The sequence below is a fragment of the Canis aureus genome, chromosome 4 (genome assembly GCF_053574225.1).
Source record: "Canis aureus isolate CA01 chromosome 4, VMU_Caureus_v.1.0, whole genome shotgun sequence".
Lineage (NCBI taxonomy): Eukaryota > Metazoa > Chordata > Mammalia > Carnivora > Canidae > Canis > Canis aureus.
The window spans coordinates 46503800-46530913 of record NC_135614.1 but is presented as its reverse complement, the minus strand read 5'-3'; the positions used below and the strand labels follow the sequence as shown (position 1 = coordinate 46530913).

General features: G+C 39.4%; 1 protein-coding gene across 3 annotated transcripts in view; it reads left to right on the top strand.

The window, feature by feature from the left end:
* The window catches only part of TENM2 (teneurin transmembrane protein 2), a 1508878-nt gene that overhangs the window by 272910 nt on the left and 1208854 nt on the right, over positions 1 to 27114 (top strand). The window contains exon 1 of one of the 3 annotated variants that reach the window (XM_077895599.1): positions 14228 to 14324. The exons of 1 other annotated variant lie outside the window; for it this stretch is intronic. The gene's annotated coding sequence lies outside the window, so the exon portion shown is untranslated. Of the gene's footprint in view, positions 1 to 14227; positions 14325 to 15068; positions 15263 to 27114 lie in introns of those variants that run through there. One more of the 3 variants, XM_077895598.1, reaches the window with a different exon arrangement.

Sequence of the window (27114 nt, the reverse complement as noted above, 5' to 3'; positions counted from 1 at the left end):
AAAAAAAAAAAAAAGCCAGTCACAAAAGACCACACATATTCTATGATTCCAGATAGATTCACCAAACATGTAATAATGAAGGATATCTAGACATAAAGCCTCTGTGTTTTCTTCAGTTTTGTCAATAACAAGTCAGTTTTTCAATACCCATAAGATACCATGAATAATAATTTATAGTGTTACCAAAGGTGAAAAAAAAATCATTCCCACTTATGAATGAAAGAAGTTTTTTTTCACTGAAGGGGAGAGGTCAGTGACTTGGGGTAAAACACCAATATTACTGGATGTTATGTGAAAAATAATTTGTATGAAGGTAAAAAGGTTGCTAGGTTCATTTCTTTAAGCACAACTATGGATTGAACCCCTACAATGTGTCAAGTGCCACTTGAGGCCAAGGGTCTTTAGTGGTGAATAAGCTTCTGTGAGAACAGATGCTAAACAAGTAAACAAATTAATAAAGTGCTTGCAGATGGTGATAACTGCTATGAAGAAAATCAAAGGGGATAATGGATGGCGAGTGAGGACTAAATGAGGGAAAAGGTCTGCAAAATCCAAGGGAAGAGAGCTTCAGGCATGTGCAAAAGCAAAAGGTGAGCAGAGAAAGAGAGTAAGTTTGACGTCTGCAGGAGCAGAAGAGAGTCTGTGCAGCTGCCCTATGGTGACTCCCATGGAATGAAAGGAGGGAGGACAAATGGGCAAGGCTAGATCATTCTGGGTCTAGCATGACCACCTAGGAATCTGGAATTTATTCCGAGTACAATTGCCAGTCATTAGAGGGTTTGATGTTGGAGGGTGGGACAGTGCCAGGATCAGAAAGCGTTTTTAAAATTATACTGACTGTGTAGGAAGAAAGTGGAGACAGGTGGCCAGGTAGTGGCTCTTGGGACAGAGGCCACTGGTATGGGGTGGACTAGGGTGGCAGCCACAGAGATAATGAAAATGGCTCAGATAGGAGCTACTTAAGACATTTTTTTTTCTGCTTGGTTTTCTTCTTGTGGGATGTGAGAATATTGAACATTGTGTTTAGAGTTTAGGAGTGAATTTCTGACTGATTATCTGGCCTTGCCAAAATGAAAGGCGCACAATGGCATCTGACTATGTTTCTGGGCAGCTCCAGCCACCTCTACCTCAATAGTTAGGGTGTAATCAATAAACATAACAGAGGCTATTCATTCCACCAGGATGAATTCCAACAAAAGGGCTCTATTCACACTGGTAATAGACAGACTTTACTTGTTCCATCACATTATGTATTATGTCTTGCGTCTTCAGTCACCTACCTTCTTTACTGCTCAATGATGATGAAATGCTCTGTTGGCATAAGAATGACTATAAAGCTGAGATGTTTACACTTCTAGTGGCCAAGTCACTGTTCTTCCAACTGAGAGTGAAACACAGATCATTACAACAGGACAGATACTTCGCACATGTTAAAGATTTTGAAATTTGGTGCTTGGTGAGGTTTGGATTGGGTTTTAAAACTATTCTCCGAAGAATATTTTCAATTGAACCTTTTAATTTATGTTAATAAGTCTAGTGAATTTTAGTGGGCACATGCCACTGACAATGTTTCAAAAAAGGTGAGGGTTTTTTTTTTTTTTTTTGGTCCTTTTGTCCAGTCTCTTCTATTGTGTAGAGACCATCTTTTCTTTTCTTAGATCTGAATTCAGCAGCATAGATACTTACAAGCAATAAAAAGTTAACATTCATTAACTTGAACTTTTTAGTAGAAGGCTGGTGCTGTGGGTTTATTTTAGAGCAATTACATATGATTTATTCTCCATCATTTATTGACTTATTCAACCAGCAAATGATTATTGACTGCTTACTGCTATGTTATACAATGTGAGGCAAAGAAGGCTAATTAATAATCATGGCTAGCTTTTGTTGAGTAGATACTGTGAGCCAGCACTCAGTCCGTGCTTCATATGTTTTATCTCACTTATTAAAAATACCTGACAATACAGCTGCTCTTATTATTATGGAGAAGACAAGTGAGACAGAGAGAGCTTAAAAAATAAGCCCAAGATGGTATGTAATAGATCTGGAAATTGAGCTCAAGGACTGTTTCAACAGCCCTTGCTTAGGAGGTAAGATATTCAGGCTGCCAAAGGATGGCAAACATTCTGTCCTCAAGAAGTTTGCATGTTAGTAAGGGAAATAGGACATTTATACGGAATAGTTCACGGTTAATTCAAATACAGAAGCAAGTACAAAGAGTTATAGGTATGGAAAGAAAAAAAAAGTCCCTTCTACAAAAAAGCAGTGGTGTTCACCTTTGGCTGTAGGTTGTAATCACCTGAGGTTTTGAAGAAAAAAAAAAAAATCCTGTTGCCTTGGCCCCAACCCCAGAGGTCCTCACTTAATTGACATGGCAGCTGAATTTTTAAAAGTTCCCTGGCTATTCTAATTTGAAAATCCTGGGCCAGAGAGGCTAGGACAAATGTTAGGAAGGGGAGGGGTTCAGAGTTGATTCGTTAAGAATAAGTAACTATTTTAAAAGTCAGAAATGTCAGGGGTATAAATGGGAGTAGATGAATATGTTTATTTGTTTGTTTTTGAATGTGTTTGATATGGAGTACATCCTTGTTGTGCAAAATGTGGTCCTGGGACCAGCAGCATTGGCACCACCTTGAAGTTTGCTAGAAATAAGGAATCTTAAGCTTTCCTAGACTCCATGAATCAGAATATGCATCCCCAAGTGATTTGTATGTACATTACAGTTTGAGAAGCACTGGCACAGAAAAAAGGGAGAGGGGGACCATAGAGCATATTTGGTGATTAGTAAATAGTACCAATGGTCAATGGATGAAATAGAGAGCTTAGCACATTTGTTGGGAAGGTGTAACAAAGTAGAGGCCAAATTACCAGGTGTCTTGATTGTCACAATAAGCAGTTAAAACTTGTTCTGGAGATGGTCAGAAGTTGAAAAACTTCCAAAAAAATGTGATGTATGCAGGGGTGGTTTAGGATAATAATCGGGTGATGATTTGCCAGACAAGTTAGGAAGAGGGAGAAATGTGGAGGTACTCAGAGAGGCCTCCATATGAATTCTCAATTCACAAATACAGAGTGAAACTCAGACCAGGGTGCAATTCAGTAGGCAAGTTCTTATCTTCAAAACACATTGTTTTACTTTGAGGAATTCTTATCTCCTTCAGCAGCCTGACTTTGGAGCTACATTATGTATTTGAATAGAGATATAGACTACATCTTACTCTGAGTGGCAACCAGTGTGTGTAGGGCATCTTTGTTATTTCTTTCATAATATACTCCCCGCCCCCATAGTAGAAGACTATAGAGGAAAAGGAACAGAATTCTAATGGTACAAGAAAGACATGTATGTTTGTCCAGCAGCAGTATGATGACCGTTGTACCATCAATTTTCTATTTGATCATGAAACAGTGCTTATTGTGTTTGATAAACTATTCTGATTTAGAAGGGTTACTAAGGATTCTTGTGAAATTATCTTTAGATATTATGCCAGCTGAAAACACTTAATCCTGAATCTATATTGAGTGTAATTTTTTTATTTGATGATTATGAGATTCTTTAGGATCAGTAGCAACTATATTCCTAAAGATCATCATTAAAAGGGGCAGTAATCATTTTTTACATATAAATGAGCAAATTTATAGAAATTTTTGGTTTTCCAAATGCTGGGCACATGCGATGACATTATACTCTTTTAATCTTAGAGAAAACTTTTCATTATATAGTATCTAATATGTTGCTTTGCATGTAGTAGGTTCGTTTGTTAAAGGAACAAATGCAGACTTGACATGAAAAGGTACTGTATTATGAATAGAGTTTTTAAAAATCAATTTTATAAAGATATAATTAATGTAAAATAAATTGTATACTTGTAAAGTATATAAATAGATTTTAAAATGAAAATAACTGGAGAAACTGAATAATCAAATGCAATGCAAGTATCTTTGAAGTTATCTGTTAATAATAAATATAAGAGTATATTACTGAAGTTATCATATGGTGTTAACTCTTCGTGTAGTCATATTTTTAAATTCAAGCTTGCAGGTAGAAATTTCCAATATGTTTGTTACCTGTCTTAAAACTTGATACTGCAATTTGCATACACTGCCACTAGATGGTGGTGTTTGCTTTAGGCGTGATCACATGATCTTGGCCGCTGTTCACTTGACCGAGGTAAAGTGTAGGGATGTTCAAACCATGAATACCTGAGTCTTTTTTGTCGTTTGTGGAAAAGAGACTAACTAATGGATTGCTTTATTGTTCGCAGGCATTCCCAGTATAAATAAAAATATAATCTGGGCCTAAATAAACCCTGAAATAACTCAACATCCTAGTGAGGTATTATAGCTGTAAGATAATTAGTATGATATCAGAAATTACATTGTAATCTCATAGAATTACATAGAATCGTTAAGTTTAAGAGGTGGTACAGAAGCACTAAAAGACATGCTGAATTCTTCCTGGTGGAGTGCAGGAATAATTTAGAATGATGTTTTTCTCTTATGCAAAGGTTTAAAGCTAAGTAGTTCACCCAAATACAGAGAGGAAAGAGAATACTGAAAGGGCAGGAAACAAGACATGCCATGGTTTATTTTTAAAAAGATAGTCTTTGTGACCAAACTTTGGGGTCCATGATTGAGAAGTGGAGGAAGATAGTACTTGATAGTAGATTAAAAAAAGATGGTCAAGGGCAAGGTATGCCTTTGCTGTTTGGTTTAAACCCATTTTTCATATAATAGGGAGCAACTGAAGGTTTTTAAGAAAGAGATGGCATGATAAAATTTATAAGATAAAGATATTTTTAAGAAGTAAATTCATAGATACAGTTTGTCTTATCAGGAAGAAACACATCTCTTAAGGATGTCCTTGTGAGGAAATATTCTCCACAAGAATTTTCCAGCAATCTCCTACTTCTGTGGTTTTTTTCTCCCCCCTGTTAGGTTAGCAAATCAGTTTGCTCTGCAGTCTTACCATTTGCCTTAACATTCAGGGAAGGGGGTGACACAAGATTTCTTGTTAGAGCCACTCTCCTATTTCTTCCTCACTACCTTCTCTCTAGCTGAAATGTGAATTGGAATATGTTATTGGCTTTCTTCCCCTCTTCTCTTGTTTCTTTCCAATGACCGATGGCTGTGCCCTGGGCTGTTAGAGCTCTCTATAAAGGTTTGCAGCCCATTTGATATGAGGTTGGGGTAGGAACGGGATAATTACATTTCCTAATCTAAATCCTTTAATGGCTACTTTGTTTATTACTTGTCCTTACCTTGACTGTTTGGTCTTTTTCATAAAATGGAAGTGAGGGCAGTGCGCCCTATGTCCGATCTGTTCTAAGAATAGGTGGTCTGCTCCTATGGGGTGTTAAATGCTGCCTAAGTCTGGGTACCCTGGGGTAAAGGCTACTTCTCTGTTTTCCATAGAAACTGCTTTTTGGAACTGGCTCCTGTCTCCACTTGGCTTGCCAGAAGACCAAAGGCTCACTGATAATACTAATCCTCTCTGACAATTAGTTGGCAACCTTTCCTATTAGAATATCTTTGAAGTGTTCCTGGTTTCGAGTGGGGGGTGGAATTTGGACTGGCAGGAAAGGACATGGGCCTTTTAATCTCAGAAATACTCTTCTAGCTCCCTTATTTCTTAAACATCATTGCACTGTGGAAGACATTCTGCCCCTCTAAGTCACTGCAGCATAATCACGTGGAACTTCCAAGTGCCTTTGGAAGCAAGCTCGCAGTGGAGGTTGTCTCCTTACCAGAGAAATACAGTCAGGGAAAATGCAGTGAGGACTGCGCTCTTGTTGTAGGTCCCCTCCTCACAGGTTTCTGGGCAAAGCACTAACCTGCCCTTAACCTGTTACTTTTCAGAGCATGTTTGTTGATGGCTGTGAACCGTTCAAAGGCTTCGGGGAAGGAAAAGAAAGAAAAATAGAAAGCTGAATTCCAACCCGTTCACTACCTCCTATTTGAGCTGGCGCAGTGTACACTGTGCCTCTCAGAACATGGAGCGTGTGAGGGGACCGCAGCAGCGAAGGTTCCTGAGGCCTCTTGAAAGCACGTACGAATGAGAACAGCTTCTGAACCTTTTTGCTGCTCCTTAGCAGAATTGCACACTGCAAGAAAGATCTTTCTTGATATTGCTGCCATCCCTCTATTCCTTCGTCCCTCCTCCCGACCCCATCACGAACAGCTTATTTTAAGCACCGTCTTTTCTGCTGGAGAGGGCTGACTCTGAAACCACCTCCAAACCACTACCAGTACTTAGGAAGTGATCCATGTCCTCTCCATGGGTTAGTTCATTGGCTGCTCAGAGCACCTCCGATTAAGGGTTGGTCACCATTTCTTTGAGGAAAAACTGAGGCTTAAGGAAGTCCCATAACTTGCCTGAAATTACTGAGCCAGTGCTCAGAGAGGGTCAGATGGGCTCTTCATTTCTCCCTTGTCACTGTGACTTTGGCATCCTTGTATCTCCCAGCTGCAAAGAGTTCTTTTTTTTTTTTTTTTTATACCAACATTAATGAGATCCCTGCAGCAAAGAAGACAATAAATTGTGCATACTGGGTTCCAGTCCCTGTACCAGACACCTGTTCTCAGAATAAGCTTGTTCATTTCAGAGACTACGCATTTTGTTTATCTCATTGACATTTTAATTATGGCAGGAGACGCAGCTGAATTTCAGCAGTAGACACAGTGAGTTTCAATGGTATTACCTTGCTCCTCCCACCATTTTTGGCAATCTGGAACCTGCTACTTGAAAATTTTTTGGCATGGCTTTCAACATGTATGTACCATGGATATGTTACTTTGAGAGAGAGAGGAAGAAGAGGAGAAAAGAAAGGAGAAAGATAATATTTTTATTATTATTACAATCATTCTTATTATTACTGCAGCACCTACTATATTCTGACCATTGTTAGTTGCTTTCCTTGTATAGTCACAAATAATGCTCGCAGCGAATCTAAGAGAGATTTTTTTTTTTTGCCTCCATTTTATAAATGTAATGATTGAGGTTCAGAGATGTTAAATAATAAGGACCAAGGTCACACAGCTAGTCAGGGGCTGAGATGATCTAACGGTATCATCTGAAGCCTTTGCTATTTCATTCTATCAAGAAGCTTTTAAAGAAATAATATGACAGTTGCTTTTAGCCAAAGGGAAATGGGAGGTTCATGACCCAGGACTTCATTCTCACAATGGTGCCATGCCATTTGATGGTAATGAGGATTTTAGGGGCCTGGGTCTCTGGTGATCTTGTGAGTATTAAATATAGATCTTCACTTTGGAAATGAAGCTAAATCACCCTTGCTATGTGAATTGGTTTAACCAATAGGACGTGTTGGCTCATTTACTTTCTAGGTATTAATCTATTACCAGGTCATCAGACATACAACCATAAGATTTAGCTGGAATTTCTCTCTCTTACTTCCTCTCGTTTTCCTTTTCTTGCTCTCTTCCCCCTTTCCTTGCTCCCAGCATCATGGCCAAGTGTTGGGTGTGCCACTTACAAGCTGTTTAATCACCCTGGCTGGTAGCTTATCCTTTCTAGACCTTGGTCTCTTTATAAAATGCTTATAATAATAGTTCCTCAAACAGTTGTTTGGAGGAGAGAATGAGTTAACGTGTACAAAGTAATTTAACAATATCTAGAATATAGTAGGCCCCTAATAAAAGGTGAAACAAATAGTTGTCAATATAGACCTGGTGCAAGCTGCTTGGAGTTCTTTGCTAGGAAGCAAATAGAATCTCTCTGGTAGAAGATGTCACTAATTTTCATCAAGATGCTCTTGTCTTGTATGATCATATTTCACATAAAATTCTAAAATTTGTTTTCAGGGTCTTTGTTTCTTATTCCTTGCACACTGGCATCCCATCCCTCTTTTCTCTGAGGATATTCCTCACCATATCTGTGTGAGGGCATGGGGGCTTGTGAACAACCTGGGAGAAAAACAAGCCTGGTAACGTGGAAGACTGAGGTTCATTGGAAAAATAAATAACAATTATGTAGCCCTCACCAAATGCTTTTCATCCTGAAAGTGCTTTGAAAACATTAACTAATTAATTAATCAAAAAATTTCTACCAATCAGCGAAAATGCTCCTTACAATGTTTTAAGCCTCTTAAAAGGTATTATTTATTCAATGATGTTTTCTCTTTAGTCTTAAAAGAATCATCAGTTTCTTTCTTTCTTTTCTTTCTTTATTTAGAAACATTTTAGGAGATTTTGTGGAATCTCTGCACACCTCTCTCACTCTGTGCATCCCAGCAAGCATGAGTACGTGAACATACACATGCAGACACAAAATGTTCTTTTACGATGATGCCCTTTGACATTAAATGCATTAAAATATTATATAAGATTCTTTAATCTATTGTGCTTACCAGCTTTTTATTGACCTGCGGGCAAAGTCAAGACTACAATTCCTGTTGAGTGTCGAGTATCAGTGTCACCTGTTATATCCATCTACTTTCCTGTCTCTCTTCCTGACCTGGGAGCCCCCCTAAAAGCTACAACTTTATTGCCATATCCTCAGAGCCTAGCTACTCTTAGGACCTCCCCAACATTAGCCCTATTCTCTAGCCTACAAAATGTAACTTAATCTTTTTGTGACATAGCAGGAGAGCAGTAATAATAATCTTATGTTCATTAATTCAACAGATATTGAGCATCCGACGTTCATTTATTTATATATTCCTATAGCATAAACTTTTTCAGTGCAAGTCTTTGTGCAAATCATGGTGATGGATTTGAAGATGATCTAGACAGGGTTATTGCATTCAAGGCGCTTGTTGTCCAGCAGGAAAAAGAAGGCAAGAACATAAATAACTTTAATAGAAAGAGGACGTGAAGTACACCTGCAATGAGATTCCTATAGAGATAGGGGAGAGGATTTCTGACTAGGGTATTCAGGGAGGAATTTGGGGAGGAGTTGGCACCTGATTGGGTTACTGACAGAGGAATTGGCTGGTGGAAATGATGAAGGAGGAGGTACTGCCCCAGACAGAGAGAAAAAAAGTTGGGAAACCATGGGTGAAAGATAAATATAATTGTATGGGAATCACTGATTTTGGACTAGAGCCAAGGTCAGGGAGAAGGTTAGACAGCATAATCTAGGATATGAGGATTGGCTATATTTGGAAAATTCATGGCATATACAGTACTCTCTTGTGTTCATATCAGCAAGAGCCATCATTGGTCAATCTTGGCACTCAGAATCATGGAGATCCTGTGGATGTGGCCTCCAGATCCCTCTTGAGGACCTTTGTCCAGGCAGTTGCTACTAATCAAATGCATCAAAGTGCATTTGTTCAGGAGAGGAAAAACACATACCACTTCTGAACCACAACATGGAAAGCCTGAAAACTCTAGGCTTTATTTTTCTGGCATCAGGTAGTAATCAAGAATAGATTCAGACGTGAAATCATTAATAACATGTGCTGGTCTGCAGATTGTTACCCAGAGATACTTAGAAGGTCTGCTGGAGTTCGGTATTTGGAGACTTATATGTATATTAAATTAAGCCTTTCAAATATTTTATGTAAAATTTACATTTCATGTCCTTTTTTATTCTTTGGTTATTTTCTAATAAAAGCAATTGGCCTGCCATTTGCTAATTCTGTATGGGTTTGTAAATTCAGACCTATTAGAATACTACATAAAACTAAGGTACATAGGCTCTGAGCAACTCTATGAGGGGTTTTCAGAATTGAAATTCAGATGCCATTATGTGTTTGTGAGCTGCTCAGACATCATCTCTTCTTATCTGACTGATTTCCGGAAAGATGAATGGTTACCATACATGGTACAATCTCTACCCTTAGGTTAGAACCAAGACTGTCATTCCTTATCCTTCTCTATACAAGGTCCTATGCAAAAATGCACATGCCGGCCCACGTGTGAATTACTCGACACTAGATTAATTCAGTGGGTTGAGATCACATTCTGAAGGGTCTTTCCTGGTTTCTTGTAAAGGCATAAAATCATAGCTTCTACTCAATCTCCAAAAGGATGTTGACAGATATTGGAAACAAACATGGCAAACTACAGTGATTTTCAAAAGCTCAGTTTGTCTCTACTTCTAAATTTCCCATCTTTAGGAAACTACAATCTCCCAGAACATACCCCGTAAAGGGTTCTAGGAAATCGAAGAACATATCTATCGAGAGAGAACGATCTGGGAAATGACTGACCACTATGTTGCAAGGCTACTTCAAAACAGAGAGAATAAGGCTTCTTTATCAAATGAGACTCTGAATCCTTAGCTCCAATGACACTCATTTGGATTAGTCCCTCACATAAACCCCACATGCATCAGTCTTCCAATTTGTAAAATAAGCTAAATAATGTTCCTTTAGAAAGGCTATCTTAAATGCACCTAGTTTTCTAGGAGGATGGCAATATTACTATACATGGAGTGTTGAGCACACCAAGTACAAATAAGCCACCACCCTCACCTCACCCCTTCCCACATCCAGCTCCACATGCAAAGGAATGTCAGAAGTTCAGGGCAGCAGAATGTAGAGTTCGCCACACAGGTTTGGGCATCAGATAGACCTGGACTTGCACCCGAGCTTTATTACTCCCTGCTTGTACGATTTTGCCATAAGTAGTTGGTTCTTTCAGACCTTCAGTTTCTTCATCTATAAAATGGGAATCATGACTTTACATCCCTCAGACAGTCGCTATGGGCAATAACAGTGGCAACCTCTATGAAAGCATTTACCATTTGAATTATTAGGGGTCTCCTCAAAAAGCTTTAAAGTTCATGTCCTGGGGGCTGTAGCGAAACATCTACCAACATTCCAAATTTTCAGCACAATGTTCCTTGAAGGTTGCCCTTCATGACTTTCCTAATGGGTTATTCTCAGCACGAGTTAAAGATTCTAATGCTCTCATGAGAAAAATCAACCTAATGTATAGGTAGGATGGGTTATCAAGAATTCTAGAGAGCTTTCTCCCTTCTGAAACATTCTCTAGGGAAAAATTTATTCCTAGGGTGAAGGAAAGAGGGGGTAAATATTTAACAACCTCTTAGCCATCCCTAGCCCATTTTATTAATCAGATTTCAGTGTAGGGCAAGTTGATAGCCAAACAAATAGAGGAGACAAATCCATAGTCAGGGGCTGGCTATAGTTATAGCTGGCTCATATGTCCATAGGTGCCAGGTATGTAAACAGATGGATACAATTTGTGGATGTTTTTTTGTATGCATCTACAGATAGTACAGAACAGGGAGATGAATACTAGAGACAGGGGAGAAAAATGCATGCAATTGAGCTGTTTTTTTCATATCTAAGCATCTCATTCTTCTAGACTACTAAGAATTCCTACAGGCTGGGAATTTCTGCAAAGAGCTACCCACCTATATCCCATTTTGTGGTAATATTCCAAAATGGAAGGTAGTTAACAAAAGCTTCCTATTTGTAATCAAAGCCTCCCCTTGTCATCGAGCATGCCCAGTAGTCTGCAAATAGAAGTATACAAAATGCAGTTTTTACTTTCCTGTGGTTCGTAAGCGTTGCTGCTGCTAAAAATTAGCAGGGAGGCCGTGAGGCGTTGGGTTCAAGATAAGGCCTGAAAAGACATGGGAACAGGGACCTGAACAAAGGTGGAACCCAGAGGAATGGTCACAGGTGGGAAGGGTGGTGCCATGAGATTTGCTTGGTTCACTGCAGCACTTCCTCTCTGAGTGAAGACCCCTTGCTCCCCCCAGCCAGAAACCTCTGAAAATCTTGGATATTCTTTTCTGCCACTCAGGTCATTCTGTACCACAATTTTGCAGTGAGGGAGGCCTGGGTTCAAAATCTAGCTCTGCATTATGACATTGGCTGTGACCTTGATCAAGTAACTTTCAGTCTCTGAATCCCAGATTCCTTATAAGAATTGATAAGAGAGAACAAGCACAGCAATGACTCTCCCTCTTTATAGACCCAGATAAATCCTCAGGCATGGTTAAGCTGTGAATCCCACAGTGACCATCTCAATCTTCATTTCCCCTGAAATTCTAAAGTCGGACCTAGGCTAAAATCCCAGCTCTGTGACTTCCTAGCTGTGAGATACTTGGCAAATTGCTAGTATGTATGTGTGTGGAAGAGAGAGGGAGTTTACTGTCAGCCAGGTACCACTGAATAAAATGTAAAATAAAAAATAGACATATCACTTCCCCCCCCCCATGGAATTTACAGTCCAGTGGATTTGTTTCTGTTGGGGAGCCTCAGTTTTCTTATCTGTAAAATGGGGAATAACAACACTTGGCCAGAATAACTGTTGGTAAAGCTAAAATGAGAAAAGCCCGAGCAAGGTGCCTGACATATGATAGGTGCTCAATCACAGATTACTAAATCCTATTGCATGCCTTTTCTGTTTTTACAATATTGAAGTGTCTCTATCTTCTTTCATGCCGTCCCCAGCAATCTGTCTGCTTTATTTCCCATGAGCTGCTTTCTTATAGTCTCATTGGCTCCTGGATAATACTGGGCAGTCAGTGGAGCCTGTAGGCTAGTCAAGTGGATTTCAGTGCCACACAGACCTGTGCCAGAGCCCTTCTCTGCCACTTATCCAGAGGTGTGACCTTGGGCAAGCTACTTAACCTTTGTCTGCCTCATTTCACTCGTCTGTTAAATGGAAAGAAGAACAGTTCCTACCCTAAGAATCATTATTGCTATTCCAAGAATTGTGTGTGTGTGAAAGAAGGAGATGGATAAAGAGTAACAAGTACCAGACACTAGGAGATTAATGGGAAATTAAAACAGATAAATTCCTGTCCAATCTAGAGGGCTGTGTGCTTTGAGGAGACAAACACTATTGAAATCCCAGCACAACCGGCAAATTAGAACCTACAACATCTTTTAAAAAGAAGAGTTACATGATGCTATGAAAACAAACAGTAAGGGGGATTTGACTCAACCAGAGAGATCACAGATGGCTTCCTTGAAGAAGTGGCCCTAGAGAGCTGAAGGATGAGTGGGAGTTTGGTAGGTGAATACGGGAAGAAGATCTCTTCCTAGTGAAGCTCTCCCTCAGCATCATTAGCATATGATCATCATCTTCGTGCCAAACTGTACAGAGTACTGGCATGTGTCTTTGTCATCTTCGGTCACCTCTAAGACAGGGACTTGGAGGAAGTAAATGCTTAGTAAACATAAATATTTGTTGAATGAGTGAATGTCAGTAGGAAATCAATATGTATTTGTTGAGTGAAATAAAAAGTAACTGCTACACCCTCATCTCATGGCTTTATCTAGAATGCAGTTAAAGAAGACACATAATTTAGTAAAAACAACATGCACGTAGGAGTCAAACAAACTACTCCCCCCTCATTCAGACCCCATCACCTTGGGGAAGTAACAGGACATCTCTGTTTCTGTCTCCTCATGTGTAAAATGAGAATAAGCGTAGCCTCTTTACAGGGTGATTTTTAAAGATTCTACTGTTAAGTATACAACACCTAATAAAAAGGTGACCCAGGGTACATAGCCAAGAGATGAGTATTATATTACTAGTGTTGGACAATGGCAAATTGAGGGCATGCAGGTTTTCAAAGATTTGTTGGTTGCTGGAGACAGGACCGGTACAGCTGGAAGGCCGGAGGGTGTTAGCACCCAAACATCCGGCAGACCTTTCTCTTGTTGGAAATGCCTGGAGTTCATCAGCGCGCTGCCTTCTGTCTCTAGGGTCTGAGTCAGAGTGCCAGGTTTGGATTCCCTGATCCACTGGCTAAATTTTACCACTGAACAGTTGGTAAAATATAGTGGGGCCTCGGTTTCCTTCTTGGGTTGCTCTATGGTGTTTGGAATAAATAAACAAACAACCGCAGGTATTTCGCGGGCATCACGTAGCACAGAGCCTGCACAGGATAAGGAGCCAGCATGTGCTAGCTCTTGCCATAACCACTGCCAGGCCCTCTGGATTTTCTCTCAACTATCCTGCAACTGAATGCTCCTTCCTTTCCTGGGCTGGGTATTACTTCCTTTCTTTGGAATTCCCTTTAGGAAAGGAGGAGAGGCAACTCCTCTGTCAGGTCTGGACGCCTCGCTTCCCAGCACCACGCCCTCTCGGGCAGGTTCAGGGCCACTGAGCAGTCCAGGTGAGGCAGGTTAGCCGGGAATAAAGGCTCTGGAACCTCTGCTTCATCTCTGGAAGCCACCAACTGGGCTCTGCCCCTCTCAGCGTTCCTAGCCCTGGAAGGCGTGTTCTGGGTTCCAGCCGAGCTCTGGGCATGCTCGCCAGTCAAGACAAGCTTGGGTCGTCCGCAGGACGCGCGGGCTTGCTCTCGTCCCCTGTGTGCAGGGACACGGGTGCAGCTGCGGCGCGTCAGGTTTCGCAGAGCTGAATCCTGGGTGCGTGCAGGCAGGGAACCGAGCCACTCCCGGCCAACCCCAGCGCGGAACTGAACTCTGCACCGCCGGGGCTTTGCGCACGCAGTGTCTGGTCTCGGAAACGCCCGGTTGGGGTTCTCTCTGCAGACAAAGGGGTGCACGTGCCCCTAACGCCCCTACCCGGCGGGCGGGAGCCCCTCCCCGGCCCTGCGCTCCGCAGCCCCGGCAGCGACGGCCCCGGCGCCACCACCCAGCCCCGGCGGCCGCGGCCTGGGCGCGCGCTCGGGGCCCGGGGATTGGCTCGCACTCCCCACCCGGGGCCGCGCCGGCTGGCTGGCGGGCGGTGAGCGGCGCTCCGTGTGTGTGTTCGTGTGTGCTGGGGCGGGCGGGGGGCGCGGTGCGCGCGCGCGTGTGTGCATGTGTGTGTGCGCGTGTGTCTGTGCGGCGCGCGGGCGGGCGCGTGTGTGCGCGCGAGGACTCGCGTGCAGGAGCCACTGGTGTGCGTGCGTGTGTTATGGGTTTGATTCCAGAGCAGGTTGCACATTGGTCCTGGGTGGCTCGCAGGCTCAGGTCGTGCTTGGGCGTCCTCCTCCTCCTAATCGTTTCCGAAGTAGCAGCACCGGCAGCAGCACCGGCGGCGGCGGCAGCAGCGGCAGCAGCAGCAGCAGCAGCCGAGGCGGCGGCGGCGGCGGCAGCAGCTCAGCTGCACAGCGGGCAGGACTGTGCAGGAGCGAGCACCGTTTGGGGAGTCCGGGGGGCGGGTAAGAGGGAGGAGGGGGAAAGCCTGTCTTGGTCTGTGGGATTATTTTCCCCCTTCTTTCCCTCTTTCTTGAGGGTGTGTGTTGCCCCCTCGAAGTGAAGGAATTTTGCTCCAAAGCGAGCTGGGACCGAAGACTCTAGGCTAAGTTATCTCTCTATGTAGATGGTGTCAGGGAGCGAAGCTACTGACCGAGCCGCTGGTAAATGTTTTTCACTTCTTACTCTTTAATGCTAAAGGCTTTTTCCCCCCGTTTCTTTCTTTCTTGTTTCCTTTCTGTTGCTTCTCATTCTGCAATCGCTCCTGAATCAGCTGCAGTTCTCTTTCCCTCTCTCCTTGCGTTTGTGCAGTTTGCAACTTGTTTCGTGGTTTTCTGTGTATTTTTTTTTTTTTCCTCCTTCATCCTCAGATGAATGCTGGAACATTTAAAATCGGCACTTCGGGAGGTCATCATTAGTTGCATGAGTTTCAAGGGGGAGGGGAAAGATTGGTAGAGCAGACTGTTATTTCTCTGCAGAAGGACTGCCGGTTTCTCTCTAATGTTCATCGCAATTATAGGGTTTTGTTTTTGTTTTTTTTTTTTTAGGATGCATTTTAACGTTGCATTGATGTTTAAGGTTATCCTTCTCCAGGATTACAATGCATTTTGACTCAGTTTTGACAGCATGACAGATGCCAGTGATTCCAGAACTGCTGTATGGTACATGCTGGCTAAAATATTCACAATTGGGGGGCAGAATCATTTGCATTCCAAAAGAGAATTTCTTAAAAATGCTGTTTTGCATCACATTGGTGCAGATTTGCAGGAGGCAGTATAATCGACAACACTACTTAATGTTGCTTGCAAAGATAATAAACATATAAGTGGTTTAGTGCATCACATTTTGTCCTGTTCTCCAGTGATTGAGCTATTGCTAAATTTACTTAATAATAAATTTAGGGCTATGGAGAAGAGAGATTGCTGGTATTGTTTTTATTCAAAACTGTGAGATGTGTACAGCAATTGCTAATGCCAAACCAGCCCTCTCTTAGATCTTACTTGAAGTGGCATCTTGTCAACTGGGGAGGGGATGGGCAGTTTCTGCCATACACATGGAATAAAATTATTTAAAATAGCCAGCATAATACATGCAGATTGAACTCTTAACTCTTTTCTTAAAAATAGAACTGACTCTGTAACTCTTGCTTCCAGGATCTGTTTTAAATATTATTTAAAAATTAATACACAACAGTTTTTTAATGTATTCATATCATTTAAGTTCCTTGGAACGTTCTTAGCAGTTACCATGTTTCATTTGTTTTGCTCTCCCCCCCCCCCCCCCACTAAGTTTCCAGTTCCAGTTCAGTAGAAAAACTGAAGGGTCAATAAGTAAAGGCAAATCAGCAGTTTAAAAAGAAATCAGTTTGGAGTTGTAAAATTTCTGCTAAGCCATGGGAAAAATGAGCTACAGTAATGGCAGCATAAATGTAGTGAGGGAAGTCTGGGATAGAGCAGGTTGTATTTTCAATTTGTGTATTATTATCTTGACGAGCTGTGAACTCTAGACTCAGATGAGGATATCCAGCTCAGGGATACACTGAGGCACATAGATTTTAGAGAAGGAAAGTATTGTTATTTAAGGAAGCCTGTTTCTGCTTTGTGGTTGCCACATCATGGAACAGCAGGTTACCTATGTACAAAGGGTATATTTGGGATGATACTGTAAAACTTTGTTTTAATGTAAACTTACCTGGTGTTGGAGGAACAGCACAGAACAGTGCATGCAGCCCGTTCAGCACTGAAGAGGAAAACAAACTAAATTACCTCAACTAGTCAGACCCTCCTTTTTGTAGAGGAAAGCCTACTCCAAGATACCATGCAGTTCACCTGTTCTGGGTTGCCTGTGTTGACAAAAGCTTTTCTTGAAATTGTGGACAGGATTCCTGAGATCTAAAGCTGCTTTCTCCTTTTGTAGTTTGCTGATGGTAATAAGGCATTTTATTTAGAATGAAGGCTCAGCTTACCCATAGGTCCCTTTATATGGCAAAATTGCTATTTTAAAATATTTTCGTGGACCCGTGCTTGCATTTTCCGTTTTGATCAAGTTTTGGGGGGAAAAAATCTCAACTTCCATTAATTAGGATCACAGCTATTTTTGAATGAAGTATTTGTTTGTCTGGATACTAAAGAAAAACGAATACATATAGCAAGCTACGATCTTGAGAACCTAGATCTTCTAAAGCATCATGATTTTCTCATTCTAGGACCAAAACCATAAAGCAATATACCCCATGCTGAGCAGCTGTATTATTTCTCTGGCATATTCTACACACATGGACACAAACAACTAACTGACCAGGCGAAGGACTCATTTTATGCGGCCTATGGGGCAAGATTTCTAATTGTTATGTAATATATTCAGAGCATGAATTTACTTTATGAAACATCACAATTAGCTTCAATTTCAGCATCTTCATTAGATGTGAAGACCAAGAGTACATTGATTTAAAGAACATACTCTTTCCTGCTGAGGTTGGTTTTTACCCACCCACCCCTCTTTCTACTTCTAGTTTCCTGGCAACTTCTGAAAAGCTCCCAGAATTTATGTTAAAATATTAACCATATCTACATTTTGGGTGTATTGCCTGGTTAGATGAGTATTCAAGCAGTGGGATTTGTAATTACTCTTAGATGGTTCTGTGTAGTATGTAGTCTTTGTGGCCGGTTGGTGGTTTTCTTATTTCTTATTGTTATTATTAAGTTTTCCATTGAATCTTAACTAAGCTCAATTTAATTATCTGTGCCTGGTGTTGATCTCAGGTTATGTATCAAAGCAATTCCATATTTTTGCTATGCTGTTGATAAATGAGTTAGTTTACTTTCAGTTGGTGTTCGTGTTGAATTTCAGCAGTTCCAAAAGCATGGCATCCAACATCATGGGGAGACGGTAACTTATTTGGGGGGAGAAGTCTATATAGAAAGAGACTATTGGCTCATGGAACTTGACAGTCACATTTGCCTGTATTATTAGGGTTCCTATTTTCATTTTGATAGGAGTGGAGGTTTCTCTGCATGTATGAGGTGTTTATTACACTAGAGCTACTGAATGTTTCTTAAAAGTAATTCCTATATTTTTCATTGTGTAATTGAAAGGAACTTTGAACTACTTGTGTGTTTTTAAGGAAAACCTATATTGGCAAGCTTTTCCTTTGTTTTCTATTCTGTGTAGACTAATTGTGAGAAGTGATTTCTGGTGAAATATGGTCAAGGTCATTGGCAAGGGCCTTTTTATCCCTCCCCACTTAAGAACTCAAACTTCAAATGAAAAGTCAGATTTAAAGAGGCAAAACTTAACCTCAAGCTACTACCTCAAAGGGGGCTATGTGAAAAGTATATCTTTTTTCTCTCATTACTTTGTGTAAAGCAAAAGTTTTATTCCTTGAATTACTGCTTCTTAGTAGAACCGATACACTCAGAGTCAGAAACCATCCATTCTGCCCTCACAGTGCAATACAACAGATTCACAACCTTCAGAGGAAATTGCAAGAATATATTTTTTTTGCAGGGGGCTAGGGGGTAGGTGGGTGTCTTTTGACATGTTCTGAATGGAAAGGGACATAGCAATATTTCATAAAATGTGATATAGTGTCTAATTAGATAATACCTCATTTAAAATTTGTGAAACCAACAGAAATTTTATAAATCTTGTGTGGTGAGGGCAAATAGTAGCTTTGTCAAAGTATTTCTTTGTACTGCTGGTTTCTATTTTGCTTTATAAACGGAACGTTCACATTGCTGAAGACTTTGTTCTATTATTAATTTGGGTTATTTTCTCTACCTTAGCAAGGATAAAGCACTACTTAACATAATGATTTTAGCTGTGTTAAGAATATCTGGCTCTTATTTCTGAAAGATTTCGTAAAGTTGAAGAGGTATAAAATCTTTTCTCTAAAATTCATATTGCTTACTGTCCCAGTTGACTTAATATATTGGATACTACAATGTGATTTTGAACTTGGAATATTGACGTTTTTTTGTGTGAATTCCTAATGACAAAAAAATGAAGCACCTTGAAAAATGGTTTGCAAATAAAGTAGCTTCATTTTTGCTGAAAGACTTTAATTGGCCCCCTTTCCTAAGTGTAGAATTATGAGCCTTTCAGACAAAAAGAATTATCAGAGGAAAAAGTACAGTTATGTGCCTTACGGCAGCAGTGTGAGTAAAAAGAGAGCAGGTGTTTCAACTCTTTTCATGTAAGTTTAGTGAATAGAAATAGAGACTAAATAATACAGTTGATATGTTAAAATAAAATCTGTATTCCCCGGTAAAGATCCCCCGTCTCTTGCCCCGGACAATATGAATTGATCTTTGATGGAAAAATTGCCTGAGGTCCTCATCTCATCACTATCCTGTGGCTCCCAGCAGAAGGTTGGGGATGGGTGCTATCGATACCGTATCTGTCTAGGGAAAGCCATGAGTGTGTGGTTTGGAAGGACGGAGATGGTTTCTTTAAAAGTTTTGACTTCTCGGGCCTTGGCTGCAATTCTTTTGGAGGAGGCTTTGCTCTCTTGCTATTTATTTAGATCACCGATGAAGATTCCCCAGTGCTACTCCTTTTACTATAATATAGTTCTGTCACAGGTTATTGTGAATACAAATATAATGTCAGATTTCTCATTAGGCTGTTCTTATTATTGTATTGGTTGGTGATTTCTGAAATGTGATGAAGTCTATAAAAGTTTGGAACTCAGCTTTCCAGAAGACAGTCTACTTAATTGTTCTGATGACTAAATTATTAAGGTATATAGGCTCAAGCCTGTTGAAAAAATATTAGAAATTTTGTGTGATCCATATCTGTTAATATGGCATAGGTAAAGTACTTATTTTGAAGATATATAAAAGAGATTAGGGACCCTATAAATTAAAGGACTTTATTTATGAATTTGATTCAAAAGAATAAGTCATTTCTTTTATTTAGGTTCCCCCAGTCTTCAATTTAGGAGGCAAAGGCTAACATTGGAGATTTTAATTCATATGATGAAGCTCAAACTGATACTAACAATAACATACTGATTTAAAATCTTTAGAGAGGACAAATCTCCAGAGGATTCTTTTGGAAAAAGCCTATATTTAAATGTCATTTTTATTATTGCTTAGGATTTAACTGATACTCAATGTTTTGACATTTCTCCTACTTTAATTACAGGAATAAGGGTCTATGTGTAGAAAAGAAATAGATCATTAAGTAGAAATGATTTTGGCAAAGATTAAAAAAAATCTCATAATGTAAAATAACCATTTCATGAAATTGTGTAAGCCACTTGCTACATTTGTAACATGTTTTTTAAAAAGCGCCACTTCAAAATTTTGAATGTTAGAAATAGTCATGTTTCTCGATTGTTTCTAAGAATGAAACTGAACTATTAGAGAAGATGGCTATGTCCATGCATGTGGCTAGTTCAAACAGTAAATATCTACATAGCTAAAATCATAGTTATTATTAGAGAACTCATTGCAGCAGACTTTGCGATCTTAGCTGTGATAATGTTTCTAAACCATTTCAAATGTAAGAGTATATGGTTATGTACAACACATTTCAGTAGATATTACTTAGAACATACGCAAATTAAAGCTGAAGGAAAATATATTTTAATCTTTCAGTCTCTCTCTCTCTCTCTCTCTTTTTTTTCCAATACCATTTTTGGATTCCCAAGCCAGGCCAGGTACTGTGCTCAGCTAAGAGCTAAATCTTATGGTAAGAGTAATTTGATATCAACAGGATGTCTAAGAAAATAAATAGGAATTGGGGGGGGGCGGTTATTCTTTTAAACGGCAGGACAAAAGTTTGCTCTTTGTGTTACTCAAGAGTATATTCGAAAGGTGATTTAATTTGATTTTGCCTTAGGATTTGTTCAGGCAATAATTGTATACAAATATCTGCTCATTCTCCAACCTTCTAGTATGGCCAGCTCATTTTTACTCATATAGTCTTGTGTGATAGGGCCCCTGGAATTAGAGACTCAGGTTAAAGTTTGGCACTATCTGCATGGATTTGATGGAAGCACGGGGAAGGACAGTGTGAATGGTGGGAAGAGAATGCAGACCAGAGGGAAATGTATTTTGTAGGTGGCTACTCTTTCCTTATGGTAATAATCATGCTGCCAGTTTTATTTTTAGCCTCACCTAACTTCTTGAGAAGACACAAACTGCTTCTCTGTATTTTAACCCCAGGAATAATAATGTAATTATTACAAAAACATTTCACAGTGGTTAGGGCTCTGCAATTTGTGTGACCCAGCATCTAATTTTTCTCCTCTCTAATCCTGTTTATATATCCCCACACATAATCAGACTCAGTCAGATGAAACCAATTACTAAGGGGAAAAAAATCAAATTTATTTATTATATTTATTGGATGTGTCTGTTGCTTAATTATCCATTGGCGAATTTACATGTGGCCACAGAGAGGGCTGTGGATGAGTGTGGAAAAATGATCAATCATCACTTCTCACAGTCCAGAGGAGGCTGCCAAGAAAACAAGAAAAAAACAAACACCAAGAGCATAAAAGCCTATCTTTTCTCATTGATATCAATGTGGGGAAGTAAAAGCTGAAAAGTAAGCATTACCCCCAAAATATGTTTGGTCTGACATAGGAAAATCTGGAAACTGTTGGTAGTTACTACGTTCAGACTGTTTCCTAACAACTTGATAATAATGTTGGGAAGAAAAGTAAGGAGTTCTGTCATACTTTGAAACAAATAATGATTTGGCTGTTCAAAAATGAGTGTTGGAAAACTGGCTTGAATGTTTCTACAAGGCAGATGAGCAACCCCACCCTTTGGCGGTGTCCCGGACTATGGTACTCTGGGAAGTATGGTGGGGCGGGAGCAGGTAAGGTGACAGTCCCGGTGGTTGGCTTGGCACAGTTATTGACCAGTACGTGTAACTCTCATGAGCACATGCTGAGACAGTACTCCTAAAGCAATGAATTAAAATAGGTTTTGTGGTTGGCCTTTGATGGTAAAGATATATATGAACGTTTATTTTGATCTCATGTGTTTCTGTTTAAAAAAATTCCGTACCTCAACCCAAAATGCTTTTATTTTTTTTAACCCCCCCCACCCCCTTAAGTTTAAGGGGACTGATCTTCACAGTTTATTTCTTATTTTTTCCCCACCTGCTCTCATCATACATCTTTGGAAGTTTATCATTGCGGAAGTAGCTTTTCAAAACAGGTAGCAACTGAAATAGCCATCATTTCAAGTAAATGTGGCAAGGCTAAATTATTAACTGAAACACCATCTTATTTCTGTAATTCTTCAGTTCCAAAGACCACTAAATTTTTAGAAATCTGTCCTGTTCCACACCCCCAACATAGAACATGTATATGAACCTCAGGGAGGAAAATAAACCACTTTTGAACTTCAGGCATTTGGAGATTGCCTGCAAGGAGACACTGAATGAAATGTGTTTTAGGAATTGCAGCATGCCATTAATGTGTCATTTAAAGAAGACAATGGGTAAATTATGATTTATTGCTAATTACCATTTATTTGAGGATGCTTCTGTTGAAGAAGCTATTTAAGTATTGTAGATTATGCTTTTGTTATCCTTGGCTGCAGAGAAATTAAAATGGGAACATGAATATCGAGAATTCAGAGGGAGAGGTAGTTTTATACCTGTTGACTTAGCAAGAAAGCATTAGAGATGCGCTAAATTTTGTATTTATTCTAACCTATGTTTTAAAAGTTATTCTGTAATAGATTTATTACAGAATAGAAGTTACTCTCAGCTGGATTCACTGCAGAAGCCAAACAGTAGCTAGATAGAGAGCCTGAACTTCCACTTCCTGCAACAGTGATTTTTCACTAAGCTATTCCCTAAGGCCACTCTAGGTATATGAGGGGCAGCACTTCTTTTTATATGATTTGTGTATGTTCCCATAGATTGTGAAAGTCTATTCCTGGGCAATTTTCAAGTTAAAATTGTGTTACGGCTACCCTGAAGGTTGTCATTTCTTGATTTTTCTCTTGTCAGTCAATTCATAAGTGTTTATTAATTCCCCATGGGGTATACACAGAGTCGTACACAGTTTGGGTATTGTGTATGTGTATGATTGATCTCTAGTCTAGAAGTTTACAAACTATAGGCTAAAAGTGCCATGATGTGTATGTGCATGTGTGCGCGCGTGTGCATATAAAATATTTTAATTACAGAAGTTAGTTGTTTTCTTGGTTTTTCTTTTGTTTGTTTTCTTTTGTTTTGTTTTGTTTTGAATTGTGTTGCCCTGGAACTCCAAATGTATTTACTCTGAGGAAATCATAGCTGCAGGCGAGGTCAAGGATATGTTTTTGGCTTGCTTTTCTTTCTTTCTTTCTTTCTTTCTTTCTTTCTTTCTTTCTTTCTCTTTCTTTCTTTCTTTCTTTCTTTCTTTCTTTCTTTCTTCTTTCTTTCTTTCTTTCTCTTTCTTTCTTTCTTTCTTTCTTTCTTTCTTTCTTTCTTTCTCTTTCTTTCTTTCTTTCTTTCTTTCTTCTTTCTTTCTTTCTTTCTCTTTCTTTCTTTCTTTCTTTCTTTCTTTCTTTCTTTCTCTCTTTGTTTCTCCTCTTTTTTAATTCAGATGTCTAATAACAGATGTGTTCAAATAAAAAGTGAAGCCAGAAGGTGCATATTAAACCGTGGATCTTTGCCATGAAGAATCAGATCATGGTTAACATTTAGGTTTGAGAGTAAGGGCAAATTCTGATGGTAGTCATTTTTAGGATGTGCCTGTTACCTGTGTAAATCCAATCAGTGAATGGATGAACGACTCCATGCCCCACAGCTGTCAATTTATATTTTTCATGACCAATGAATCAATTTATGATTTACCTTTCTTTTATTAGGGATTTCTTAAAAATGATAGGAACTGGGAAGGAAAGAAAATTTTCAAGTGTTCCTAAAATGCCATGGATGAAAAATGTTCTCCAAAGGAATATTTTTCCCTGTTGAACTTAAAAATATATGGTGAATATGTAGGTTCAGGGAGTTAATTTTCAAAACTTATTCACTCTCTTAAATTCATCTTTTATCAATCATTTGTGGGAAGGGTAATATTCTTGAAAAGTACCAGATGAATAGCTCTGAAAGTAGATGGAATAGGAGGAATGCACAGAGGTACTGACCCTTTCAACAGCCCCAGGTAATAGCTTCCTGGACTTCAGGCAGTCAGCTCTGACTTTTGATATCACTGGTCAGGCTCTTGATTAATGCTCATTTTTACTGTGAGTTTCAAGATGTGCATATCTCATTTCCAGCAAATCATAGATAAACCATCAAAATTTCTTTTCCATCTTCTGTTCCTTGTTGATCTGAATCAGAAAAGCAATGGTTGAGAAAAATAGGAAGAGTCTTCATTGATGGTGTTCCTCATTTAAACTTTGATTCTTGGCTCTTTTCCTGTTTGGTACATGAAATTCCAAGGATTTATGAGATCGTTTACCATTTGGTGCCGGGGTCCTCCTGGATGGGAAGTTTCCTAGTGTTTGTAAAAATGGAATGTTCTTTACAACTCACAATATTGCAGGAGTTCTTAATTTTATTTTCCAACAGTTTTTAAAATTATCCAATGCAGAATAAAAGCATAATTTGAATTACTACTTTTGGTTGTGGGATCGGGTTATGTTCTTGCTTGTAATCTACATAGACTAATTCTGGCTAATGTAAACAGTAAAGGCATATGTTAGGAAGATATTGGGAATTACTAAATCACCGGGAAAAGATGTGGAACCGGGCACTTCTGCTTCTGCCACTGCATCCTGGGTACTCGGCTCCCTGATTTGAGGCTCTGCCACTGCCATTAGTATCAACCAGCACTGGCTGCCCTGGATATGTGGCTATTTGTACCAGGTCTGGAAGGAACCCCCATCCTTTCTTCTTGCTCTCATTTCAAAGTTCTGGGCTGGTGCATCCATTTGATTGGCTGCGTCCTGATAAAGCATCACATAGCCATAAAACTAGGAAGTCTGGGAAATCCATAGTCTGGTCTCTAAGGAAACAAAAAGACTTTGACTTCCAGTAACATGTAAATGGTGGAATTCCCTCAAAGTAGAAAACAGGAGGAGGAGCTGTCAACAAAACAGATAAGTGAAAAGCCTCCAGCAAATATTTACCATTATCCCATGAATGATCTTAGAGTCCTAAGGGAGGGGTAACAGTTGCCTCAGTGTATAAACTTAAAAGGCTGGTACCCGTGAGAACTTTTTTCTTGCTCAAAATCAAATAGAGGGCATTTTTGGCTATCAAGGTATTTTAAACATAACGCTTTAGATTTTAGCACACACCAATTTCAAATATTACAAGGAGTTTATTTTGTTATCACCAAGTACCGTATTAAAAAGTTAGCCATTTGAATTCCATTCATGCTGAAGTTAAAGATAATTTACCTAAAAATGAGCTGAAGTTTGCCTATGTATAAATATGTAAAGTTGATAAATGGTCTGAGGAAAAGGTAAATGGGATTTGTTTAAAATACATATGGAGAACATCTGGATGTCTGCGCAATCGCCTGTAAGCAAATTAATAGGAATTCTGGATAATAAATCAGACCGACTTTCTACTTCTAAATTGTTAATAATTGTGGTACTTGAGAGAAATAAAACAGCAACCCCCTCTCCCAATAATTTAGACTCTCTGAGGTTTATTCTTTTTTTTTTTTTGAGTTTTTTTTTTTTTTTAAGATTTTATTTATTTATTCATGAGAGACACAGAGAGAGAGGCAGAGACAGAGGCAGAGAGAGAAGCAGGCTATGCAGGGAGCCCGATGTGGGCCTCGGTCCTGGGACTCTAGGATCATGCCCTGGGCTGAAGGCAGATGCTCAACTGCTGAGCCACCCAGGCATCCCTCTCTGAGGTTTAAACAGTCTTCCTCACAAAAATTATGAGTAAACCTAGAGAGGTGTATCACCCATGCAAGTAATCCACATCTCTAGTACAACTGTTGCATCTAAAGGCTAGTCTTTTATTCTTCAATTCCAAATTAATATATTTATCCTCCCATCACTGTCTCCCAAGGATTTTGAGAATTAATTAGAAACAAAATCACTTTCAGTCCTTGGATGTTACATTCTGTGCTGAAAAAATATGAGATACTCAAATGTTATTAATAATGACAAAGGTTCATCCAATAAAATAATCCAACCGGCTGAATTCTCACATGGTTGGTATTTTCTAATATAAATTACTATAGGATTAGATAGTTAAATATTGAATATTGTCTCATTTAATGCAGTTCCATGAAATATTAATGATAATGATGGTTCTCCAGTTTGGGGAATAGGGAGATTTTCTTTTTCCTAATAGCTTTGGCTGGTAACATAATACATTTTACAAAATGATAATGAAGATATTTAAATGAAAGCGAAACAGGAAATAAATGGCCACTGAATGGAGAGATTTCAAATAGGTCAAACATCACAAAAATTTTTTAGCCTTTGTATTAAGTAGTTTTCTTTCTATTCTAATGATACCACTGTGATCACTGTGGATAGATAGCTTTGAGAATTTGTTAAAAGAACAGATTTACCCCATTAGGCCTGAGAAGAGGAGTACTGTTGATGTTGTTTAGTTGGCATGAGGTGTAAAAGTCTGAAAATTGAATTGGGCTTTGAAAGGAGAGCTGGCTCTGTTGAGTGTGACAGTTTGAAATAGGATTGTTCAGGAAGGAAGGAAGGAAGGAAGGAAAGAAAGAAAGAAAGAAAGAAAGAAAGAAAGAAAGAAAGAAAGAAAGAAAGGGAAAAGGAGTGGGGGAGTGGAATGAAGGAGAGAACGAGAAACATGGACCAAATAGCCCAACTAGAGAAACTTAGGCCTGCTTACAGTTGACTCATGAATGCAGCAAAAACTTTAAGATTTTTGATGTCTCAAGTTTTTTATTTTCTTTTGTTTTTAATATTCCTTATTTTGACTTCCCTTCGTGATCTTGATTCTGTGTGCTTATATCTCAAATTAGGGAACTCAAACTGGATGATAAACAGGGTGACTATTGTTGAAATATTTTGTCATGAGTACAGAATAAGAACTTATACTAGTGCATCAA